The sequence below is a fragment of the Equus caballus genome, chromosome 2 (genome assembly GCF_041296265.1).
Source record: "Equus caballus isolate H_3958 breed thoroughbred chromosome 2, TB-T2T, whole genome shotgun sequence".
NCBI classification, from domain to species: Eukaryota; Metazoa; Chordata; class Mammalia; order Perissodactyla; family Equidae; genus Equus; species Equus caballus.
This window is the reverse complement of record NC_091685.1, coordinates 7,145,024-7,169,075: the sequence shown is the minus strand read 5'-3', so window position 1 is coordinate 7,169,075 and position 24,052 is coordinate 7,145,024. Positions and strand designations below refer to the sequence as shown.

Here is a 24,052-nt window from a genome sequence, read left to right as displayed (position 1 = left end):
ACTTTTGCCTCTCTCTCTCTGGTCTCATCTCTTGCCGCTCATTCCTTGCTCAGGCCACTCCAGCCACACAGGCTGACTCTCAGTTCCCCAGGCTCTTTTCCATACTAGCCACTGCACACTCTGTCTCCTGGCTAACTGCTACTTCGCCTTCAGGTCTCAACTTACATGTTACCTCTTCAAAAAGAGCTTCCTGGACCCTCCTGAATAAGTGCTTCTCAAAGATCTCCCTGCCCCCACTATTCTCTCTCCTAACAATCTCATTTTCTAGGACTTACCACAATTTGTTATTATACATTCACTTGTGTTTATTTAATCCTTTATATCTTTTCCCCAATACATGCACTTTAAGTGTAGGGACCAAGTCTGCCTGGCACCCTTCTATCCCTAGTACCTGGCACAATACTGAAGACGTAGTTGTTAGGGAATATTTAGTGAATCAAGAGTGGATGCTCAATTAGTTTCCTTTCTTCTTTCTCCTTCTTTCATTATTTTATTATCAGAGACACCCAATGAAATATTCCACAGCAATATTCCAAACAATAAAAATATTGTTTCATGTGTCAGGGGCCATTCATTTATCTTAAGAGCTTACGAGTATGATTTTTGGAAACTGAAATCTGGGTTCAAATCCTTGCTCTGAAGACTTACGCTATGTGATCCAGGACGGATTCCTTAAACTTTCTGAACCTCGGGTTTTTACTTAGTAAATGGATAAGTTAGCATCCACCTCAAAAGGCTGTCATGAAGGGTAAATGAGAAGGCATATGAAGCACGTAGTGCAGTGAGACACGTAAGTGCTCATAAATGGTAGCTACGTTTTATTACTAATAACTATCACTAATAATAATTCTCTGGATACTTCTAGGCCTGTGCTATAGTACTTTTGTGCCATGGAAAACGACTAAATTTTGTGTCAGTATACCTGGGTTTCAGTCCTGAATTGGCTCCATGAGCTTTTGGGCACCCTGTTTCTTTGAGCCACATTTCCTCACCTATAAAGTAGGTTTAATAATCCCTCCCTACTCTCCATACAGGGATATTATGGGGCTCAAACGGGATGGTGCTTATACAAAGCCCCTGTAAATTGTAAAGGGCTGTAGGTAAAAGTAAAGGTCTATTATTATTAATAATCTTTGGCTCACCTCCTAAGGAAACTCTGGGTAAATGAGATAATACTGAAGTAATGTTTCAAGTGAGTGAGGCCAAGGGGAGAGCTTTGCTTTGGAGGCAAAGTTCGAACTCGATCCTCTCCCATGGGGCCAGGCCTCTGTTTAATCCATGACTGAAGAGAGAACCCTGAATATCTCTCCAATCTCTTCACTGCCTCAGAGTGTAAGGACAGGAGAGAAAAATCCAAAAATAAGACATGGCTTGTTTGCCTGACCTATTACTGTCTGCCCAGATAAGGAGAGGGCCCTGGCAGGTCTCTTATGTCCTGATTCTTCTAGCTCCTCATTCCCCCAGGGCAGGTACACAACATTGTTAGAACACTGAAGAGAAGGGCTTTTTATTAGCTAAACTCATATGCTCATAAATGGTAGCTACTTTTTATTACTAATAACTATCACTGATAACAGCTGTTTCACACATTTTCACTGTTTATCCTCACTCTGGCACTTCATGGAAAACACATTTTCCTGGATATCCAGGGAAGTGGTGCTAAAACGTAAAAGAACAGCACATGATTCAAACGTTGGCCATCCATCCATTCACTTGTTTGTGACCTTGGGTATGCCCTGGGCTTCAGGCCCCAAATGTGTAAAATGGTAAGAGATGCTGGATTCTACGATCACTGATGTCCCCTCCAGTTGGTGGTGTGCTGATAAATATTTAATTACTGGCTCTCCCAGTATAGTTCTGACACGAATATTGGTTAATATTTTAGTTTATGTTAACGAATAAGATGAAAGTGAAACAACGAAGATACCTATTTGAACTTCACTCATTTGTCAACAATATGAATGACTTATTTGCTGAATCAGATAATAGTTTTCTTTTCTTTTTTTTTTTAGGAAGATTGGTCCTGAACTAACTGCTGCCGCCAATCCTCCTCTTTTTGCTGAGGAAGACTGGCTCTGAGCTAACATCCATGCCCATCTTCCTCTACTTTATATGTGGGACACCTACCACAGCATGGCTTGATAAGTGGTGCGTAAGTCTGCACCTGGGATCCGAACCAGCGAACCCGGGCCGACGAAGTGGAACGTGCGAACTTAACCACTGTGCCACTGGGCTGGTCCCAGAATCAGATAATAGTTTTCAAATGCTAGAAGAATATTTCCTCAATTTGTGCTGTGCTTTTCACAATGTAACAGTCATAGGCACAACACAATTTTAAGTTTAATCTGCATTATTATGATTTCCTCTATCACTTTCTTTAGTCTAGACAATTAAAACAAGTCCTTATATGTAGCATTTGCCAACTTCTGTGGTATAAATATTCCTACCATGGTCAATTTCACAAACGTTTAAGTTCAATTTATCTGTTTTTTTCTTTGGTTGCTTGTACTCTTGGTGTCATATCTAAGAAATCACTGCCTAATCCAAGGTCACGAAATTTACAGCTATGTTTCCATCTAAGAGTTTCATAGTTTTAGCTTTTACATATAGGTCTTTGATCCGTTTTGAGTTCATTTTTATATATGGTGTGAGGTAGGGCTCCAACTTCATTCTTTTACATGTAGATATCCAGTTGTCCCTGCACCATTTGTTGAAAAGACTATTCTTTGCCCATTGAGTGGTATAGTGCACTGTAATTTATAATATTTGAAACACTGAGAATTAAAGTTTTATTTCTTTGTAAAAAATTATCAGGAGTAATTTGAACAGTGCTTGCCTTCTTATTGTATAAGTTACAATGAGTGACCAAGCTCTCTATGCTTGGAACATGGTCCTCCTTCTTTCCAAGCTTGGATCAGCTTTCAACATTTTATTCTTTGTGCTTTCAACACTGTGAAGTATCTCCAAAAATTTTAATGTAAAGTTTCTTTGCTGGGGTTATTTTCTCTAAGATATCTTCATTCTTTTGGTCATAACCACTTTCCTCACTTATATCAATGTTTGCCTTCACTAAGTTCCTCTGGCTGCACATCTAGAGTCTTTCAAATGGGAGGAGTGTCAATATTCCCATGCTCAACTATTTCTTCTATAATTTCATTTACATTCAATCAAAGTTTTACTTCCAGCCTTATCACTTTTTGTTTCTTTGCTTCATTTGATCTTTTATTGACAATTCCCTTTTTTGATTATTCATTTCTATAAAACACCATGTGGGTTTTCTCACTGGTAGAAAAAGAGGCAACACAATATACACTTTATCATCTGTGCAAGAATTGAATAGCAGATGTACACTGACAAGTCACTGAGAGACTTTGAAAGAAGTGGTGTGATTGATCACTCATCATGATGTGCATCTGTTATTTACATAGTGATTTGTGAACTGAAGAGGTAGCGGCAAAGTTAGTACTTTGTGCAATTACTTATAGTTACTTTACGTGATAAACGAAACTTGAATTGTATTGTTGGGGGACTGACGTTATTTAACTAAAGTTTGAGTATTTCAGAAATGTGCAAAGCAAGGGCTGCCTATATTTGTTAACTCTGTTTTTAATATAATTTATTTAAGTTTATATAATTTAATGTTTTTAAATGGCCGTGTTTAACAATTGGCTCACAAAATTTCTTAAAATTCAACAATTGGCTCTCATGATCCAATATGAACTGGCTGCAGCCCATCAGTGCTTTCAGCTCATATATTCCTCAACTCTATGAATCCAATACTTCCTTCTCTCAGCCAAAACACAGACACACGTATATATAAATACATTCAAAACTAAGCAAAAACATTTTTTTAACTCTGTATTCCTATAGTGGCTGAATCATAGTTAGAGCTCAGTATTTGTAGAATTGAGGTGAATTCACATTCACATAAGAAAGCACAAATAAGTTTACATCATTTGCTCTTATGCACAATTGGGGTATAGCGCGCCCAAATAAAATCAACCTTGTGAGTCATCAGGCTGTAATGGATGCTGACTACTTGGCTGATCTACTCTGTGCTCCAAAATATTTTTTGTTTATTTGGCTTTCTGATTATGAGAGAATATACGTACACTGGAAAGAATAGGAAAGGGTACAAAGAAGCTGTTAACTCTTTTCTAGAGCTGTAGATATAGAGATAGGAAATAGTGTTTGAGGTTATAAAGACGAGAAAAGGCAAGGGAAGATAACTAACTCTGAGTGCCTACCACGTACCTGGCACTTTCTTGATACTCTTACAACCATGTACTAGACACATGAGGAATAAAGACTCAGAGAGAATAAGCGACTTTCTTCAGTCAAATAGCCTGAAACTGGTGGAGCTGTGAACTGAACTCAGATCTGCTAACTCCAAAGCGCATGCTGTTTCCACTGTACTGTACTATTTCTGTACTTGGTGGGTTGTGTGGAATAGGCTGGTGGGCTAAAGGAGTCCTAAGTGAACTGAACACCCTGGGGTAAGGCCCAGAGATTCAAATGCCTAAATTACAACTTTCCTCCTCAGTCCAGTCCATGTTTACATCATTAGAACCCAGGTGTCCAGTCTCTAACCCTGGGTCTTTCCATTGTACCACACATACCATGCTGCCTCATATGTAATTTTTAAGAAAAACACATCATAAACATTCCCCAGTATCAAGTGTGTCCTAATACTTTCCTTCCAGGACCAGAGGATGGCAGTGTGAATCATCATGGACAGAGTGTTAATAATAATAATAATTAGGCTTAAGGAAATACCTTCTTGTGTTATTACTCAGTCAAATTTGACTTATATGAAGGTATTTCACTTACATTATAAATGCTCCCAGTGGTTTTCCCCTCCCTGCTGGTTGGTGCACATTCCCACCTGAGTGTGGGAGGAGGTGTGGCAGTGCTGAAGCAACAAGGAAATTTGTAGTCAGACAGACCTGGTTAGAATTTTAGCTCTGCCACTTACAGTCACCTTGGATAAGTAACTTCACCTTTCTGAACCTCAGTTTCCTAATCTCTCAATATGTTGAATAAGTACTCATTGTTTTTTCTCTAAGCCTGTTCTTCCTCCCTTGCTGTCTCTGTGCCTGATAGTGTGAACTACCAAGTTGCCCAAGTCAGAAACCCAAGTGTCACCTTTGACTTCTCATTTTTTCACACACCAATTCAATCATAAGTTTGATGATTTGGCTTCTTGAAACCTCCATTCTCTCTATTCTACCCTAATTCAGGTCACCATCACTTTTGCCTGGGTTATTGCAACAGTCATTTATAAATGGCTTCCCTATCTCCAAATTTGTGTCCTCTAACCTATTCTCTACACAGCAGTTAGAGCCATCTTTTCTAAAATCAAAACTGTTAAATGTCATCGTCCAGCTTAAAGCTCTAATGGCTTCCCATTGCCCATAAGGCAAAATCCAAAGTCCTTAACAAGAATTATAAGGCCTTTCCTGATTTGGCCTGTGCCTTGGCTGTCATTGTTCCCCAAACTTGTCCCTTCTGCCTCAACCAAAACCGTTCTTTCAGTTCTTCAGATGTATCATGTTTTCTCTTGCCTCTAGGTTGTTGTTGCACATTCTATTCCTGCTGCCTGGAACATGCTCTTTCCCTATCTACTCCCTTCCCGCTGCTCCTCCCAATCTACCTAGCTAAGTCCTAGCCATTCTTCAGGTCTCCGTTTAGGTATCACTTCCTCTAAAAATTCCTGCCCAACCCTGAAGTTTGGGTTATATGCCCTTGATTTGTGTTCCTACAGCACACTGTGCTTACCCCCTAAAAGCATAACTGCCTATTTTCTCATTCGCCTCTACCAGTAGAGTCTAAACACCTTAAGGGCAGAGACATATCTTGCTTACCACAGAACATCGTGTCTGGTATATAGCAGTGTTCAATAAATATTTGACCAACTGACCGAATTAATGAACTGTTCTGCGCTCTCACTGCCCAGACTCCTGGCCCTGTACCCTAGGTTTCAGCAAATGCTTCTAGCCTTCTTTTCTGGTTTAGGTGACCTGTTCTCTTCTTGCACCCTAGGTAACTTCTAAGACTTTCAACCCTGTATATTCTCTCTTATTTTCCATATCCTCTGCAGTTCCAGTTAGGATAGGCCATTCTTTACTCCCAAGGAATCCAGGATATCTGTGCTGGTCAACCCTGACCACCACTCCTACTTGCTCAGAGAGATTCAGATAATAGCAACAGTTACCATTTAATGAGCACCTAATATGTGCTAATTCGTTGTATATATAGCAGACATCAGACTCATTTTATTGATGAGAAAACAGGTTCTTTGATTCATATCCAGTAGTTACTCAGGATTGAATCCAGGTCTATCTTGTTTCAAAGCTTTTTCCACTATATAATCTCGAAAGTGTTATATCTCTTATAGTATCAGGTTTGACAGAAAATACAGGTGTTGGTAGGGGAGAGAGACAACGGTAGCAGTGAGGCAAAACCCTTTGGAAGAGGAATCTGGTGATATCTAACAAAACCACACATGCATTTATCTTTGACCCAGAAATCCTACTTCTAAAAATTTACCCTAAAGACACATCTACAACATTAGAAAAACACACTTGTTGCAACATTGTTTGTAATACAAAATACTGGAAACAACCAAAATACCCACACATAGGAGAATGACTGAATAAAGTATAGAAGTGGTTCTCAAACATTTTGGTCAAAGGCCCTCATTACACTCTTACAAATTATTGAGGACCCCAGAGGTCTTTTGTTTATGTGGATTATATCTATTGATATTTATTATCTTAGAAATTAAAACTGAGAAAACATTTAAAATATTTATTCATTTATTTAAAATAACAATAGTGAACTCATTATGGGTTAACATAAATAATTATTTTAATGAAAAATAACTGTATTTTCCAAAACAAAAAACATAGTTAAGAAAAGAGGCATTATCTACATTTTTGCAAATCTCTTTAAAGTCAGTGTACTAGAAGACAGCTGGACTACCACATCTGTTTCTGCATTCAGTCTGTTGGGATACGATGTTTTAGTTGATGTATAGGAAGAAAATCTGTCCTTAACAGATATGTAGTTAGAAAAATGAGGAGTATTTCAACAGCCATTTCAGATACTTGTGGATATTTTCTTTGATACTACAACAAAACTTGACAAGTGACAATTTCTTAAAGTTAGCTACAATGTGGAATCTGAAACCATATCAATGAACTTTTTGTACTCTGTTCTATTAAAATCCTTTGGGCAATATTACACTTTCAGGGGTATTTTACTATTTTTGTTTTTGTACCATCATGCATTGGTCACTTGAAAAAATACTAGTTCACTGAGTTATGCAGATCTTCCAAATGTTGACACATTTCATTATACAATACAAAAAAATCACTCCACAATGTTTCTTAATATCACCACCCACCTCTTCAGAAAAGTTTGGGAAGCTGTTAAGTTCATAGAGGTGAATATAAGTTTTTAAAAATTCTAATATTTACTTGAAAGCTTGAATTTTATCATTGGCAACAAATACTGTTAGTTGTTTTCCTTGAAGTGACAGGCTCATTTCGTTCATTTTCTAGAAAACGTCTGCCAAATTCCCAAGTCTGAATAACCATAGTTTATCTGTTGTTCTTTAAAGTAAAAATGATATTCAAGTAAAGGTGGTGTGTGTATGTGTGTGTGTGTGTGTGTTTTCCAGCTCTCTTCACTGAGAAAGCCTGGAAGCAATGGCACTGTAATGGCAATGAGCACACCTACCACCTAGATCTTGACTTCTAAATACCATTCTCCACAAAATGGAACTATAGCTTTTAGGGAAAACGAGTGGGGCTAGGAAAGCACAAGGTGAGCCTGAGATGTAGTGTCAGAAAGGGAAATGCTTAAAAAATGATGGTCAGATGATAAAAGAACATATAGCAAGCCAAATCTGAAACAACTTGTACATCAAAATAAACAAAGATATAACAATTACATAATTCACAGAATACAATAAAAATTGATGAATTCATTCTGATATAAATCAATAAATTGATAAATGAACAAATAGGGGAGAAGCAAAAAGCTCTCCCATACAGTAGGAAGACAAATAAAAAATGTATAAGGAACGACAATGATGGAATTAGAAAACTACTATTTGGTAACCACTACAGTAAAAATTGTCTCAAGCAAGAATTATCAAGAATGTTAAAACTTGTGAGTAGTCACAAGTGATCTCCCCACAAGATATTTATAAATTATAAAGAGCAAAATAATTACATTAGGTAAACCTGGCAGATACCACCTTAATTAATCAAGTGACCAAAGTTGCTATCACCAGTGATGGGACATACAGGTATCACATGCCTCCTGATATGATGCATTGAGAAGGACACAACGTCAATTCTGTGGTATCTCTGCCAAAAATTCATAACCTGAATCTAATAATGAAGAAACATCAGACAAACTCGAATTGAGGGATATTTTACAAAATAAATGGCCTGTATTCTTTAAAAATGTTCAGGTCAGGAAAGACAAAGACTGAGAAACTGTTCCAGATTAAAGAAAATTAAAGAGATTTGACAACTAATTATAATGTGTGATCCTGCACTGGATCCTGGGCCATAAAAAAAAAATTATTTTCTTTTTCTATAAAGAATATTAGTGGGACAAATGGCAAAATTTTGAAAAGGTCATAGATTGGATCACAGTACTATGTCAATGTTAAGTTTCTGATTTTGATTATTGTACTGTGCTATTTGTACTCTGTCTTTGTTTTGAGGAAATACACTGAAAAATATTTAGGGATAAATGGATCAGAAAATAATTATAATAGTTTCTTTATATAACCATATTTATATCTCTCTCTCTAGAGAGATAGAAAAACAGAGTGAGAATGAGAGCACATGCACGCACAGGAAAGAGAGAGAATAATAAAGGAAATGTGGTTAGATATGGGTGAAATATATGTGGGATATTTTTGGTAGTATTTTTGCACCTTTATACTTGAAATTATTTCAAAATAAAAAGTCAAAAAATCCCACAAACATGTAACATTTCACAGTATTTCCTTCTAAATATATTTATATATTTTACAAATAAGTATATAAAAATGTAATTCAGATCACACAATAGTCTTTTTAACTTAACACTGTTTTTCCTAATTTGATACAGAAACATGAGCAGTTTTCAATGTCATTTAAAATTCTATAAAAACACAATTGTGGGTTGGTCTTTCCCCATGGCCGAGTGGTTAAATTCGCACACTCACTTCGGCGGCCCAGGGTATTGGCGGTTCGAATCCTGGGTGTGGACATGGCACCACTCATCAAGCCATGCTGAGGTGGCATCCCATATGCCACAACTAGAGGAACCCACAATTAAAAATATACAACTATGTACAGCGGGGGGTGGGGGGGTGGGTTGGAGAGAAAAAGGAAAAATAAAATCTTAATTAAAAAAAACCCAAAAACCACAATTGTGGGGGCCGGCCCCATGGTCGAGTGGTTAAGTTCACATGCTCTGCTTCAGTGGCCCAGGGTTTCACCGGTTGGGATCATGGGCATGGACATGGCACTGCTCATCAGGTCATGCTGAGGCAACATCTCACATGCCACAACTAGAAGGACCCACAACTAAAATATACAACTATGTACTGGAGGGATTTAGGGAGAAAAAGTAGGAAAAAAAAAGAAGATTGGCAACAGTTGTTAGCTCAAGCACCAATCTAAAAAAAAAACACACACAATTGTGAATGGATGCATAATATTCTTTTTGCATGCAAGTACAGTAATTCATTTAACTTATTTAAGATTTTCTTCATATTTTGGGCTGGCCCCCATTTCCTCACATTTGTATGTTATAAACCTACAGTAAAATATATAATAAACATTTTTGCATATATCTTTGTTCATATATTTGATTATTTTCTTATGCTTGATTCCTAAAATGGGAATTGCTTTGTTCTTTTTTAAATGACTCTAGCGACCTAACAAGATCTCAAATGTCCCAGACTGTGAATTCTGGGTTTGACTCCTGGCTGTGGCTGGTGATTGCTGAGGGCTGGGAGGCCATAGCTGGTAGCAGCCACCTGGGGTCAGTTCTGGGCTGCAGAATAATCACCTGTTGAAGGAGAGGCTTACTCTTTGGTGGGCCCTGAAAGTTAACAAGAAAGGCGTAAAAAGTCGCTGAGAGGGTGGGATGCACTAGCCTGATGCACATCAGGCTAAGCCACAGCTTAGTTCAGCTTAACGTTCTGTGAGATTACTCTGTGCTGAGACTGGTTGTGAGGATACAGAGAGGAACCAAACACTGAACCTGGTTCATAGGCCTCACAATCTGAAAGGGCAGACATACAAGGAAACAGATATTGACAGTGCAGGGATGAGTACTTATAAATGGGGAAGCACAAGGATTACTGGAAGCATGGAGGAGGTTTTGTGCCTTCTTTTAAACAAACTTTTATACAATATACACTCTTGTACATAAATATAATACTCATCCATTCCTCCCTCCCTCCCCTCTTTTCATTCAGTGCACCTATAATTTATTGAGCATATACCCTAGACCAAAGAGGGTGGCAGTGGAGTTGGAGAGGAGAGAAATTCAACAAAAGCAAGAAGTGGAATTTATCATGCTAAGTGACCAATTGTCCAGGACAGAGACACAAGAGTTAAGGATGACTCCTGTGCCATTCACCAAGCCAGGAAATTTTTGCTCTGAATTTTTTTCCCCAGCTTTATTGAAGTATAATTGACAAATAAAAGACCTGAATTTTTTTTTTTTTACTTTATTTTTTTCCTTTTTCTCCCCAAAGCTCCCCGGTACATAGTTGTATATTCTTTGTTGTGGGTCCTTCTAGTTGTGGCATGCGGGACGCTGCCCCAGCGTGGTTTGATGAGCAGTGCTATGTCTGCGCCCAGGATTCAAACCAATGAAACACTGGGCCGCCTGCAGCAGAGCACTCGAACTTAACCACTTGGCCACGGGGCCAGCCCCTAAAAGACCTGAATTTTAAATAGCAAAGAAAATTTTGTTTGGGGTGCTACACCTTAAACTCACTTGAAGAAACCATCCTTAGAATACTGGCTTTCTAGGGATGTATATGGTATAAAAATGGAAGTGAGGAGGTTTACCAGGTTGGGAATAAGGAGATATTTTAGAGTCACTGGATAGTAGTGGAAATCAACACAAAATTGAGAGTGGGGTAACCAAATCAATTGACAGCAAATCAAGGTAGATTGAAATGAACAAGAGATTTATAGTAGAGGAGAGGAAAACAGATGAGAGACATTTCGGGAGCAGAGAGCATACTGGGTAGGAAAAGTCAAAACAATGAAATGAAACTGTAGAAAGGATTTAAAGTGGCCTACTATGATCAGGGAGGTGGTAGTGACGATAAAGGCAGCCTTTTCAGCAACATAATTTGAATAAGGGGAGAAAGCGTGAAGCAAGAGGAAACTGGTCCTGGGAACAAATGAATCATCTTCATGTAGTAGTTACACCCTGGGTAGCAAGATTATTCATAAACAATCGCAGATTTCCTGGGGTGGTAGCGAATTAGGCTTGGAAAACACAGAGCTAACATTAGGTTGTCAAACCGATCTAACTTAAAGGACCCATTTCTCTAGACTGAAAATTTTTAGCAAGAGTGACTTACTGTTATAGCATTTTCTGAATATAGCAGAAAGAAGTGTTAGGGGATCAGACAGGAGACTGAAGGAATCTCAGGGTTTACTTCCAGCTTTTCCTTAGGTTGGATGTGTTTCACATGTACAAGTGTGGTAGTAGAGTACTTAATTCATAGAGTTGTTGTCAGGATGAATCATAGTTTCTCTCTGAGCCCCAGTTTCTCTTGTTATAAAAAGGGGATAGTGTTTTTTTTGTAATGTGACTCAGAAGTAGGTGGTGAAGGCACGCTCAGGATTGTACAGAAACAGCTGTATGATTGATTGGAGGAGAGCTGTTAGGTTATATTTTCTCCACGGTGGCTGCTCAATTATTACTTGAAAGTTCCCAGAGACCTTATATAATTTTCTCATTAACATTTATTATTATTAGGACACAACCTAAAGTACGGTGACACTGCCTTATAATTCTTTCTATACAGAAAAACATATCGGTTCTATGCCAATATCTGCTATTCAACAGAATGTCACAGGATCCAGTGTATGAGACTCCATTATTCTTCAGTGGAGGGATGTTACATAAATCCATTAGTGAAATTTAGGGAAATTTTACCCAGACTGAGGATGATGAAGGATGCTGCACCTGTCTTTTGATAGGAATACATTCACACACACACCCACTGAGGGAGAAAGAACAAAAGCAGATGGGAACAATCTTGAATCTAAGAAAGACCGAGAGGATGTTTTGGAACCAACAATAACTGGAACTAACACTTACTGAATACCTTCCATGGGCCAGTTCCTGTACGTGAATTATCTCCAGTCTTCACAACAACTCCCAAGGTAGGCATTTGAAAACAGAGGTTCAGAAACATTATGTAACTTGCCCAGGGTCATAAAGCTAAATACGACAGAGCTGGAATTGGTAGTATCAGGATCTGTCTGGTACCAAATTCCTGCTCATTCTACTATACTACTCTATGATAAAATAACATATTTGGAAAAATTTGGGACCAGAGGATTTGGAGAATCTCTCTCTTTCCCTGCTTCCCTTCTGACAGTCTTTTTTTCTTTTCAGTTCTGATATTTGCACTCTGGAATTTGAGTGAGATAGAATATGGGGTATCAGTAAACAGAATGATTCCACAGCCCCTGCTATATAACAATTTCTTCAAACTTCCAGTTATAAAATAAATAAATCATGAGGATGTAATGTGCAGCATAGGGAATATAGTCAGTAATATTGCAATAACTTTGTATGGTCACAGATGGTTCCTAGACTTGTGGCGATCATGGCATAACGTATATAAATGTCGAATCACTATGTTGTGCACCTTACACGAATATAATATTGTATATCAACTATACTTCAATAAACAAACAATTTCCTTCCTTCAGCGCCTTACCTGGGATTTGGCAGGGGTGGAGGGGTTAGTTAGAAAAGATGGATGGTTCTTTTCTTACCTTTAAGTTGTTTATGAATTTCAGGACAACCCGTTGGCTAGTCTCTTCTTTTGCTCGGCATATTATTATCTTTTTCTATTTTGGGGGAGGTGACGGTTAAGGGTTTGGTATCTGTAGGAAATTTCTGTAATGATCTGCACAGTAGATCCAAAAGAAGTTAAGGTCAAAGACAATTCCTTCAGCTGTTTAGGAGAGGACTTTGTACGTGTGCGGGGAAAAGGGGTGGCTCTGGGTCACTCTTCTTACACCCCGACACTGAAGGGATTAGAGGGGCTTCCCCTCGAATCATCAAGGGATGAAAACGAGGAGATTCCCTCACACTCCTGCTCTCAGGTGAGGTCCGAGCGACAGGAACGTTCACGTACCTTCTGGAGAGAAGGAAAAGGAGCAAAGGTGCCCGGGGCCTGAGGGTGGGGGTGCGGGGGTCGGGTCGGGGCGGGGCCCGCTGGGGTCTGTGGGGACCGAGGAGCTTCTGCCCCCGGGAGGCGTCCTCAGCGGCGGGCTGGGGGCCGCGGGCGGCTCCAGGCGCGCGGGCCCCGCCATCCCCAGGCCGCGCTCCCTCGCGTTCGCGGACGCTCGTGCCCGGGCGGCCGCCGCAGTCCCGGCGCCGTAGCCGGGCGCGGGGTCCAGGGGGCGCTGTGGCCCAGCGGCGCCGGCGGCAGGAGCGGCCACGGCGACGCTGGAGGCTTCGCCGAGGATCCCCGCCTGCAGCGCCTCGGTCGTCCCGCCGGAGCCTTGCGCCCCCGGCCCGGCTCAGCGGCGCTCCTCCGGGATCCGCGTGGCTGCGGCGGCCCGGGAGCCCGATGCGGCTCGGCGGGCGCTGGGCCTCAGCAGCAGCAGCAGCAGCAGCGGCGAGCACAGCCCCTTCAGGAGTGGGAGGCTTCGCGGCGGCGCCTGGGGCCGCGCCGGTGCTCTCCGGAGGAGGCTGTCGGCTCGGGGACGACCCCCCCGGCCATGCTGAGGCGGCGGCGGCCGCTGCTCGAGGTGAGTGTGGCGCGGCGCGGTCGCGGGCTCGCTGGCCTTCGGCCTCCCGGGAGGGCCCTGGCGGCAGCCCTCTAGCCGGGCTGACGGGGCGTCCTGCCGCTGTGGCCGCCGCCCCCACCCCGCAGCTCTGGAGCCTCAGCCCTTCCTCCCCGCGTCCCCCAAAGGCTGGAGGCGCATGGGGGGCGACTAGGCCCCGCGCCGCCGAGAAGCCTTCGCCCGGCCTCGGTTCCGGCGCAGCCCGCTGTGTGGAGCCGGGGGCGGGCGGGGGCACTGGCACCCTTCGGGTTGGCCCCGGGCAGAGCGCAGCCTCTTACCCCGGGCCCTGCACGTACATCCCGGAGCGAGGCGGAGGGCGCATGTTTGCAAACATCTTTGGCTTTTCCGCGCCCCATCCTGAGTCCCGCAGAGTCCCGGGGGGAAGGGCGGGAGGGCGGGATGGGGATTGGAGAGCAGAACGTGCGGGCCCCGAAAGCCCTGGTACCCCTGGAGTGTCATTCACCGAGCTGACTGGCTTGAAAACAACCTTTGGCGTCTTATTTGAGGTGAAATTTCATCACCTGCCGGTCGCTCTTCCCGGCCTTCGTCTATTACATTTTGCCCCTAAGCGTGGTCTGCCTTGGAGAAAGCCCCGTCCCAGCTTTGCGATGTTAAGATTCCTAGATAAATACAATTACAAAAATACCTTTTAAGAAAAAATTGCAAAGGTCTGTTCCCCCTTGTCTCCCAATAAGAGTGTGTAAATATTTTAATGCCTCCATTCTCGCTACAAAAATGTTCCACCTGACTAGATACATAGAATGGATGACAAGAGGATTTTAAAAAGTCATGCTAACTGTCCTAATAACAGATGCCTGATGGAAATGGAACATATTCTAAATTTTACAAGTTAAGTGATTTGTTCTGGTGTTAATGTAAAAAAAGTTAGTGATTGCAATTTGATACCATGTCAGGTATATCAGTGTTTATGGTTTATGATAGATGTGGTTACAGGTTATTCTTGTTTTCCTGTTATGTATTTGAAGGTCGTACGATTGATAAATACTTCTAAAACTTTTATAATCATGAAAAAAATATGCTTATTGTAGAAAATTCAGAAAGTACAGAAAGCTACTGTGTTGACTCTCAATAAATATTTAGTAATGGGGGGAAAGGAACCCATAATCTCACAGTTAGTACGTTTTGATGGTCGTATAAAATTTAAAATTGGCTTGTACTGTTGGTGATTTTTAAATTATTATTTCTATATATTAGGTCCAAAGTTGACTGTTTAATCTTACTGTTTAACATTCAGTTATGTGTTTAAGACCTATAAAAATGCTTTACTAAATTGCGTTGCAATCACAGTTGAATTCGTCGGTAAAATAGAAGAACAAGAGTAACCACTTAGAAGACCCCTGACTTGCCTCGTGTGTAGCGTGGGAAGCTCCTGAGGTCTAGGGAGGTTTAGTGTAGTAAATGTTTTTGAGGACCTGTCCTGTCATATGTGGTACCCTTGTATTGTTTTTGTAAGATTTTGCTTAAATATTTATAATAGTAAAAAGTTGGCTTAATTTTTTTTGTGCATTAATTTAGGTTTTAAAAAATCTAATTCAGTTTTTCAGTTTCCCTAAAGACTACCAACGTTAGAATCAGCTGAGAGTGCTGATTAAAATATGCAGATTCCTGGCCCCTTGGATCAGAATTTCTAGGAATGATGGTGGCCCAAGGGTCTTCATTTTTATCAAGCTCCCTTATTCTTAGTCCTACTAAAGTTTGAGAATCACTGATATAAAAGTTTAAAGTGAACTAACCTTGGCAAGTTGAATGAAAGTTGTCTGTTTTCTAGCAAAGCTATCAATTTTAAGTGGCAATACAGTCATTTCTTGTGGCAACAGATAATGGTGTTATAATCTTAGAAAGAAAAATGATATTTTGAGGGACAGCTGATTCAATCAACAAACATTTATTGAGAGCCTTTTGTGGTAGCTGTGGTGTTATAGAAGGATGGCTGGCTACTTGTCTTGGCACTTAATCTCCTTGGACCTCACTGTTGTTGTCTGTAAAATGCAGATAGTTACTATACTTACCTTGCAAGGTTTTTAGGGTAAATACATCTGAAAAAGTTTTGTAATCTGTAACAGATCTTTATACAATTTTAGCTATTAATATTAAGCACCAGGTCCTGTGTTTGGTGTTCTGGGAACACAAAAACACAAAAATGACCAGGGTCTCTGCTAGCAACTAGCTAACTGTGGAAGCAGGACATGTTTAATTAACTGTTACAAGGCAGGGTCAGACGTGTTGTAATTGAGTGGAACGTGCTAGATCTCTCTTTAAGCCTCCTATGTTGAATCCAGTAGCTTGCCTTCTAAGGATAGTAATAATTTTTATGTATGGTCTTTCCTTTCTCTTCTAATTCCTGATTCAGTGTTTTATTCTTTAAGGAGATAATTGTATATGTTTCCTGGTAAGTGATAGTTTTGTATTAACTCCTTTAGAATGACACAGTCAGTGGAGATGATCCGATTTCTTCCTCTGTTGCTAAGTTACCACTGTTCATTCCATGCAGTAAACTTTTGTTTGGTACCTGTTATGTGCTGGCCACAGACCAGTTGCAAGACACAAAGCTTGTTTGAAGGATAACTGCCTGGATTTTAACTTAAATTCTTAGGTTTCTAAAGGAATGGTGTGTGTACGTGTGTGTTGTGTGTTTTAGGGTTGTTAATTGCATGTTGGTGGTGCACAGTATGGAGTCAGATGTGGACAGGAATCCTTACTCCAACTCTTAGAGCAATGTGACGTTTAGATCCTGAGTTTCTTCTTATTACTGTTGGAGTGATAGCACCCCTCACTGGGAAGTAGAACAGGGTCCATGAGATAAAAGCAATCAAAAACAATTAGCTCAGTGTTTGTCACATAGAACGTGCTCAGTAAATGTTCATTTCCATTCCTGCTTTTGGGGAAAACAAAAGCCAGACGTTGGAGTTCTATGTGGCCTAAAACTTGGTAGCTTTAATTTTTTTAGAGAATGAGCCTACTTTTGGAATTCTTTGAAATTTTTAATAGAAAACAATTTTGATCTTATTACACACCCATATTTTCCATATCATTTTTAGCTAAAAATTAGCTATTCCCTGTGTATAGGGTACACTTGTTACAAATTATTCATTTTTAGAGTTTTATGTGATCTTTGATTTTACTTCTGTGTACCCGACTTGCATAATGTAAAGCTACATTTTTAGTATTTAGTAATCAGTGAAAGGTTGTTGCAGTTACTGAAGAGAATAGTTCATGTACTTAGTTTTCAAAAAATGATATCAATTTATTAAGCTTACATTATTTAAGAATTGAAGAATCTTCCAAACATAGACTTTTTCTTACAATCTGCAGTATGATTAGAACTAGATTTTATAACCTGTCAGGTGTGGGTTCCAGTCTTTTCTTATAACCTATGTGACCCTGGATGAGTTTCTTACCCCCTTTAAGCCTCAATTTACTCTTGTATAAAATGAATCTGATAATACCTACCTTATGGGATTATTGTGAGGATTAAATCATATAATATGTAAATCAGAGCTACAGTTCAGTCCCGAGAGTCCTGGTAAATCAGTGTTACTCAGGAAGTGGAAAATATACTTCTTGTTTACTTCTGTTTGAAAGAGCTTGAAAGATAATTATTTATACAGTTTACTGCTAAGAAATAAAATCAATATGATCAATTTTGAAGTAGTAGAGATTACTAAATTAAGGAGAACCAAGGTGTCAGTAGAGTTAGAATTTTTTTATGTGTAGTTAGTAGAATGCCTTATACTTTATAATACTCAATAAATTTAGTTAATAAAATAATTCAAAAATATTATTTTAAAAAGATTTGCTATTTTACAAATTAAGGAGTACTTAAAATTTTTTTCTCTTGAATTATTGTAAATAGCCCATTTTTAGAAATGAACTATTGGAAAAATTAGAACAGTATGTAATGTTTTGTACTTATGAAATACTTTTTGAGAACTTTTAGTAAAATAGGGTAAAGAAGAGGAAATCTCTATGGACACATTGAAATCAAGAAAAAATCATTGAGTTCATATTGGGCAAAGGAAAGGGAGAACTTAATGTTGATGGGGATCCTAAGGCATTTGGAATTTTATATTACAGAACTATTTTTAAAAATCTTAAAACTTTTTCTGTAAATTGTTTTTTTGTTTAAAATCCTTACATTTGTTTACTTAAGCTTAAAAAATGCTTTTGCAGCCCTAGGCTTTTGACTATAATAGTTTCTTTGGTTGATAATTCTATAGTGATTTATCATCTTTCTGATTACTTATGATGATATATCCTTAAGGATATGTGACTTAATGTCTATGATGGTAGTTCTGTTGCTTTTTTTTTTTTTTCTTTTTTGAGGAAGATTAGCCCTGAGCTAACATCTGCTGCCAATCTTCCTCTTTTTGCTGAGGAAGACTGGCCCTGAACTAACATCCATGCCCATCTTCCTCTACTTTATATGTGGGATACCTACCACAGCATGGCTTGCCAAGCAGTGCCATGTCTGCACCCAGGATCTGAACTGATGAACCCCGGGCCACCGAAGTGGTGGAAAGTGCGCACTTAACTGCTGCGCCACTGGGCCAGCCCTGTTGCATTTTTTAAAATACAGAAGTAGTAAATCCGTGCCCTAGATTTTTAAAAATTAGATTTAAATTGAAATTTATTGCCTTTTGAGGGAAGGAGTCTTAAGATGTAAGACTTAAGGAAATGATAAAATGAGTCCAGAATTTTTCGTGAATTAGGGAATTTGGATATATTCAGCCCTGGGTTCTTCTGGCAGTTTGAGATAATATTAACTGTAGAGAGGCTGTGAAATGTGAAGTGAAGAACACATGTTTTTCAATTAAATTTAGAGTATTACATAAGGCTCTATTTTTTTGGTAACAGCTTTATTGAGATCTAATTCGCATACCACACAATTTACCCATTTAAAGCGTAAAATTCAGTGGCTGTTAGTATATTCACAGAGTTGTGCAAACATCACCACTATCTAATTTTAGACGTTTCTATCATTCTAAAAAGAAACCCATTACTATTAGCAGTCCCTCTGAATTTCCTCTAGTCTTGCCAGCCCTAAGCAACCCCTAATGTACTTTCTGTCTCTCTGGATTTGCCTGTCTGTTCTGGAGATTTCATATAAATGGAATCATACAATCTGTGACTGGCTTCTTTTACTTAGCATAATGTTTTTTTTTTTTTTTTTAAGATTTTATTTTTTCCTTTTTCTCCCCAAAGCCCCCCAGTACATAGTTGTATATTTCTCGTTGTGGGTTCCTCTAGTTGTGGCATGTGGGACACTGCCTCAGCGTGGTTTGATGAGCAGTGCCATGTCCGCACCCAGGATTCAAACCAATGAAACACTGGGACGCCTGCAGCGGAGCTCGCGAACTTAACCACTCGGCCACGGGGCCAGCCCCTACTTAGCATAATGTTTTCAGGAAGCATCCATGTTGTAGCATGTATCAGTAATTTTGTATTGCCAAATAATATTCCATTGTATGGATATACCACATTTGATTTATTCATGCATCAGTTTGGGTTGTTTCCACTTTTTGGCTATTATGAATAATGTTGCTATGAACATTTCCTGTACAAATGTTTTCCTTTATCTTGGGTGTATACTTAGGAGTGGAATTGCCAGGGTCAAATGGTAGCTTTTTGTTTAAACCTTTGAGGACAAAGCAGCTGCACGGTTTTGCATTCCTCCTAGCAGCAGTGTATGAGGGTTCCAGTTTCTTCACATCTTCACCAGCACTTGTTATTATCTGTCTTTTTGATTATAGCCATCCTAGTAGGTGTAAAGAAGTAAGTTAAGGCTCTATCTGAGGTTTATAACTTTTGTTTGCAGTCATTAGGTAAATTGTTGAAGCTTTTACTTGCAGATAAATTGCCAGATTCTTTGATAATGAGTTTTTTTTTGGCTTGAGGACAAAAGCTGTGAACTTTCTAGTTTCCTTTTTAGTAAACAGTGAACTCAGTGGAATTGGTTAACCATATTGGGTGGTGAAGCGGGTAGTGGTTATGGAGACTTCAACTGTAAAAGGTTGTCTTCTAAGAATATTGCTTAACAAAAGGCAATTATAAGCCTTAGGTTTAGTTTTCCTTTAACTGCTAAAACATTTCTAAAAAGTTAGAGTCCAGTTGCATATTTGACTATTAACATTTCTAAGCACTCAGGTCTGACAGATTTTAAGGATTACTGTTACCTCTCCATGATATATGATTCTATATGAATACAGATTAGTTGGGCCTGGCCCGGTAGCACAGCGGTTAAGTTCGCATGTTCCACTTCGGTGGCCCGGGGTCCGCCGGTTCGGATCCCGGGTGTGGACATGGCAACACTTGGCAAGCCATGCTGTGGTAGGCATCCCACATATAAAGTAGAGGAAGATGGGCACGGATGTGAGCCCTGGGCCAGTCTTACTCAGCAAAAAGAGGAGGATTGGCAGTAGTTAGCTCAAGGCTAATCTTCCTCAAAAAAAAAATACGGATTAGTCATTGTTCTTTACTGTATATGTGGTATAGTCTCCTATTGTTTGTTCTCATTCTAGGTGTTAAAGCTTTCGTATGAGGTTTCTGTAGGACATAGTCAGCAATAATGACTTACTAATATTTCTAAAGTTTTTCAAAATAGGAATTACTGCAGGGAACTGTTGTTTGAGTAGACTAAGTGCAAATTTTGGGCTTTCATTTTACATACAATGGATCACCCACGGTATTTTCCCACTTGATTATGATTACTTTTAGAACCTGTAATGCTGACTTTGAACTGAGTGGGCTGAAAGGCTTCCACTGGTTTGTTATATAGTCTTTTAGTTGCTTTGGATGCCATAATTTCTTTATAAGGTTACAAAAAACAGCAGTTCTGGAGGCTTTTTGCTGGGATTAATGTAGCATTTCTGTTTGTCATATGATTCTTTTCGAACCTTTCATGGTTAAGGTTTGGTGGTTTATCTGCCAGAATTCCTTTTATTAAAATGGAAAGGGGGCCTGCCCGGTGGCGCAGTGGTTAAGTGTGCACGTTCCACTTTGGTGGCCCGGGGTTTGCCGGTTCGGATCCCGCGTGTGGACATGGCACTGCTTGGCAAGCCATGCTGTGGTAGGCATCCCACATATAAAGTAGAGGAAGATGGGCATGGATGTTAGCTCAGGGCCAGTCTTCCTCAGCGAAAAATGGAGGATTGGCAGCAGTTAGCTCAGGGCTAATTTTCCTCAAAAAAAAAAAAGTGTAAAAAAAAATAAAATGGAGAAAGAGTAAATGGTATATGTTTTTATTATTATTTCAAAGAATGACAGAGCCTATCTCAAAATTCTCCTTATTAAAATAATGAGCAAGCACTAACAAAATTTTGTGAAAACATTCTGTCAGTGTTTATATAAATTTTAGTCTCCATTTGTATTTTCAATTGCATGAGAGAAATACCTCCTTAAAAGTAAGTGAAGTAAAACATTGCCAGTTTGAGAAAACCCTTGAAACTGTAGAATGCATCATCTAGACCTTTTTGTGATTCTAGCGATGTAATAACTGCCCATAGTTTTTGTTTTTTTTTAAATTAGTAGCTGAAGTAAATTATTTTTGAGGTTATTGTGAGGTCACTTTTGGAACTTTCTGCTCAGTGTCTAAAAAACAAGGTTGAGAGTCTGTAATCTGGCACAGCTCCTCATGATTTGGTTCCACTCTGATCATTCCTCACTCCTGTTTCTGCATGCCCCACTAGCCAGTCTTTCCAAGATTCCGGGTTTACCAGGTTTTCATTGATTTCTTTTACCTTGTGTTACTTATTTGTGTAATTTAAAAGCTTTGTCAACAGTGTGCCATCTTTCTGTCAGGTGTTTCACGTATGTTATTTCTAATTTTTAAAATGATCCTATAGTATCCTGTTTTACAGCTGAGGGAACTGAGGCTTGGAAAGTTTCATTGATTTTCCTAAGTCCACATCATTCATCCAAACCATATCTTTCTGACTACAAAGTCCACACTTTTTACTCATGTGACCCTCCTCATGTGTTCTGTATTTGTTTTATCTTAAGATTTTCCATAGTGCTTTAGGAAGTATTCATATTAGGAGAGCACAGCTTTAGTTGATTGACTGTGGTGGATATTTGCCTTTGAAGTAGACTACTGGCATGTAGCATTTTGTATAAGAAAAAGATGTGTATGTTGCATGTATTTTGGGAATTTCGGCTTTAATGTACATAATTTTGAGGTAGATAAATGTCTGCCTTGCTGTTATTAGAAAAATGTGATAACTGATCTCTGGACCTCATTTCTCTGATTTGAAAATGAGTGGTGGACTAGATGTAAAGGCCCCTTCCACAGTTAATATTCTATTCAGTATTTCTAAAGAAGAACCGAATGAAAAGATAGATAGCATGTAGACAACTCTAGGCGATAGTGATTAGATGTTATTAATCAAGTAACAGAAGGGGGACAGTGGCTGTGGGTCGTGCCTGAGGAAGATAGCAGAATCAAGACCAAAGGATTGTAATTTACGTTAAAGTTTTCCCTGTAATAAACAAAGAGAATATATTTCTGAACAAAAACACAGAAGCTGGTAATTAGCTGGATAGTTTGTGACTGAGGCCTCTTCCTTCTCTACGTATTACCAGCTTTCTTCTCCCCTTTCTTCCAATAATGTGTATGTGTTTGAGAAAAATCCATCTAGAGCTGTGTTATATGAAAATAACCGGGTCATCAGTAGCATACTTGAAATAATTAAAGCTTTTATCGTGTTCATAAAGTGAGAATTCAGTAATTCAAATGTGGCCCCGTTATTGTAGATCTTCAGAGAGTTTGTTGATAAAACAAAGGAGGGTATGTTTTGCATTAAAAAAGAATGAAGTGCATTTTAGTGACAAAACTTTTATATAGCCTTCCCACCCTCAAGGTATTAGAGATCCTAGTATTGACATGTAGGTAGACAGGTGATGTTTTGACTAGTTGGAAAATTGTTAACCAGCTAGAAAATTCTCATCCTTTTTCTCGTTAGCTTCTTCTGGAGTCCTTGGATCAGTGAATCTTGACTTTGGAAAGAAATCATCCTAGGCTAGGAGCAAGGAAGTGTTCTTTTTGTTTTTAAAGATTTTATTTTTTATCTTTCCTTTTTCTCCCAAAGCCCCCAGTACATAGTTGTGGGTCCTTCTAGTTGTGGCATGTGGGATGCTGCCTCAGCATGGCTTGAAATGGCGAAACCCTGGGCCCCCGAAGCAGAGCCCACGAACTTAACCACTTGGCCGGCCCCATCAAGGTAGTGCTCTTCAGTCAAATAAGTTTACGTTTTTCAGCATACCATATCCCTCAGGTAGAGATTTACAAATACACATTAGTATTTTAAAAACTTGAGGTGTAAAAGTAAAGAAATTTATTTAACTTTGTTTAGCAGTCTGTCACTCAGACTTACTGGCTGTGGAAACCTTTTTTTTTTCCACTTAATACTTAAATAGTACACTTTTTACTGGTCCAGGTCAACTTTTATCTGTTTTATAAAGCCTCACCCTCACAATATCTGTGACTATTTGAACCCCTAGGTGACAGGCTCTGATTACTTCCCGAAGGACCTCATTCTGTTGTTGGTTAGTGCTGATTATTAGAAAAAAAATTTCTTTTGTATTTAGCCAAAGATCTGCTTTTGTTTAATATCTATCCTTTTGTTGTTTTTCTGTCTAAAATTATACAGAATAATTACTCTCATCTTAGTATCTGAAGGCAACAAGATAATATCTTAGCTTTACTATCAGAGCGATTAAAAGCTTGGACTTTGGAATCAGACTGCCTAGGTTCAAATTTTAGTTCCACTGCTTTTACTGTGTGATCTTGGGCAAGACAGTTACTTTCTCTGTGCCTCAGTTTTCTCATCTATAAAATGGGAGTAACAGTAATACTGTAGTGGGTTAAATGAGATGATTCTTATAGAGAACTAATTACATAGTGTGTTGGTTTCATTCCCTGGGAAGCAGACATCGACATGCAGTTAGTAGTGCAAGAGATTTTA

General features: G+C 39.3%; 1 protein-coding gene across 7 annotated transcripts in view; it reads left to right on the top strand.

Annotated features, from left to right (window-relative positions):
* The first annotated feature begins 12,181 nt into the window (after positions 1–12,181).
* Positions 12,182–24,052, top strand: part of ZFYVE9 (zinc finger FYVE-type containing 9) — a 193,048-nt gene continuing 181,177 nt past the window's right edge. For 2 of the 7 annotated variants that reach the window (XM_023636820.2, XM_023636818.2), the window contains exon 1: positions 13,651–14,036. The gene's annotated coding sequence lies outside the window, so the exon portion shown is untranslated. Of the gene's footprint in view, positions 12,432–13,188; positions 13,386–13,650; positions 14,037–24,052 lie in introns of those variants that run through there. The other 5 variants (XM_070259969.1, XM_070259974.1, XM_070259968.1 and 2 more) reach the window with 5 other exon arrangements.